The sequence below is a fragment of the Dipteris shenzhenensis genome, chromosome 3 (assembly GCF_047967505.1).
Source record: "Dipteris shenzhenensis isolate YYH24624 ecotype China chromosome 3, Dip_SZ_1.0, whole genome shotgun sequence".
NCBI lineage: Eukaryota > Viridiplantae > Streptophyta > Polypodiopsida > Gleicheniales > Dipteridaceae > Dipteris > Dipteris shenzhenensis.
The window spans coordinates 27,370,428-27,372,706 of NC_141598.1; the positions used below are offsets into that span (position 1 = coordinate 27,370,428).

General features: G+C 38.4%; 1 long non-coding RNA gene across 1 annotated transcript; it reads right to left on the reverse strand.

Annotated features, from left to right (window-relative positions):
• Window positions 1-263: 263 nt before the first annotated feature.
• On the reverse strand, window positions 264-920 carry LOC147903595 (uncharacterized). The gene is made up of 3 exons (XR_015540818.1): window positions 781-920; window positions 492-637; window positions 264-350 (listed from the first exon to the last, which is right to left on the reverse strand). It is a non-coding gene; the product is annotated as an uncharacterized LOC147903595 (long non-coding RNA).
• Window positions 921-2,279: the final 1,359 nt, after the last annotated feature.

Sequence of the window (2,279 nt, forward strand, 5' to 3'; positions counted from 1 at the left end):
TCTGAAGCTTTGGAAGATTCAACAAACCAGGACTGCAGGCTTTCTTTTGCAAGCACATTCAATTTGGCATGCAATCCACGCTCATGAGTAAGAGGATTATAATTTTCCAAGCCTATCTGCCAAACCCAAGATAAATTTTAATGACTTGTCGTTTCCTATTGTCGGAACCTACACTTCTAAAGCCCATCTGTAATTGTATTGAATGAAAATAAGCATCCATAGGGATGAAAATGATAGATCCAAACCTTGGATAAACATAAATTGACAGAACCTTTCATTTCCTCCGTAATGTTTGAATTCTTGATTGATGATGGCAAAATCCTCAGCAGTTCTTCGGTTGTTGCTATTCTCTTCAACATTGTAGAAAATATAGCAGCATCAACAAAAAATCAGTAATGGCTGCATAATTCCCTTTTAAATGGTAAGAAAATAAATAATCTGCATTCAGCTAGACATTTAAGTACACCCAATACCAATTAAATATCACTCACTCTCGCCAGAAACGCCCCATTTTCTCCTGGAAGCAGTAGATAGAAGCATGGAAATGATGTCTCCGTCATGAAGTCAATATCAGATGTCGATGTGCAGAGTAGTCCACAATCATGGCAGTGAAGAACATGGCAAAGGGTTGCAAAAACTGCATTAATGGACAAAATATTGAGCTTTGCGGTTTAAAGTAATGTGCAACCCTTCAGCAACAAACAAAGCATTCTTGAAACTTCTTAGAACAGTTAGTGTTTGGAAACCATGGACTTTCAAACAACAAATGTGAATCCTTACCCCCATCATTGATTTCCAGGTTATCCTCATCTCCATCCAAGTCAATCTCAGAGGATGGCAACACATTGTAAGGATGTCCAAATAATAGACCTTAAAATGAGAAATATGCATTGTCAAATGCTAGCCCATCAAGAAAATGATATCAGACAACAAGATGGATGGATATGCTGTGTACAGACATAATATGATGATCCTAACAAGTACAAGGCTAACCTTCACAGGTGCCCAATGCTATGGACTTCAGTACAGTGAACGTCAAAGAAGGCCTAGGGTCTCTTGTCCAGTGAGTGGACAAAAAGCATTTACAACGCTTGATTCTTCTCTTGCAGTGGAACTTATAACTGCTCCATGGCACCTACATGTCTGAAAGTAGAAATTATCATTTGGAAAGACAATATTATAAACATTTTGAAGCTATGGTATACAAGTGAAATTTAGCTCTAATTTCCTTTCTGCCATTCTGTATTTTACATGGAATATCATACTTTCTTTCATGCATTGTATTTTGATGTAAAGCGCCCTATATCACATCTTAAAAAATAAACAAAAGAAGTGGGTAAGATACCAAAATAAATAACATAATACATCCTGAGAGAAAAACAAGATCAAACCTGGGTTGAAGAATTAAAAGTCAAGGAGACATGATACAACATTTTGACACTTGATAGTTAAATAAAGTAAATAAAATGCCACAGTTATTCTGTGATCTCTACTCTTTATCTCTTGCTGCCTGTGAGTCACCTGTACATTTTTCCTATTGACTTTATAGGGAGCGTAAGACCTCCAGTCCAATTCGTGAAAGATGTCCCTATCGTCGATCTGATGACCCAGATCCTCAAAAGTATGATTTGGAATACCATATCCCAAACCAAAGTTCATTTATGCATTGCAGCCATGTGATTCCGCCTTACATGGAAGTTTGTGTGTGCACAGAGCCATTGGCTGTGATACCGTGTTGGAGCCCTAGAAGGAGCCAACGATCCACGTATAGAGCCCCCGACTCACTGCTTGGCCACCCACTAAGAGTGCTCATCTCTGTTGAAAGGTTGGGTCCCTCTTTAGGCCCTTACAGTAGGTTGACAGGTTAGCATTTGTGCATGTGGTATTAGCCATGTGCCTCTTTGTCATAAGACTGAGAAATTCCCCTTACACAACAGCAATCAGGAGGATGAAACCACGCTTCTAGAATGTGGACTCAACAAGATGATAGCAAAATTTGGTTCCCCATGTTGTGGATTAACTATATCTTGGAACAGCTCAAGAAGCTTAGATACTTTCCGAGATTGAGTTGAAGATGACAAAGGAAACATCTGTAAGTTTGCTTTTTGCATAAAGAAATCTTAGTATGGGTTTGTGGTGATACCTTTGTTTTTTTTCCCAGAAAAAACACTTCTATGAACTATAATCAGATACAACAAAATCAGGAGTACTCCTGTGATCAAGAACATGTAGTGACACATCATCAGCTGAAAATGAGCCCATAAAGTGAGCCTTAAGTT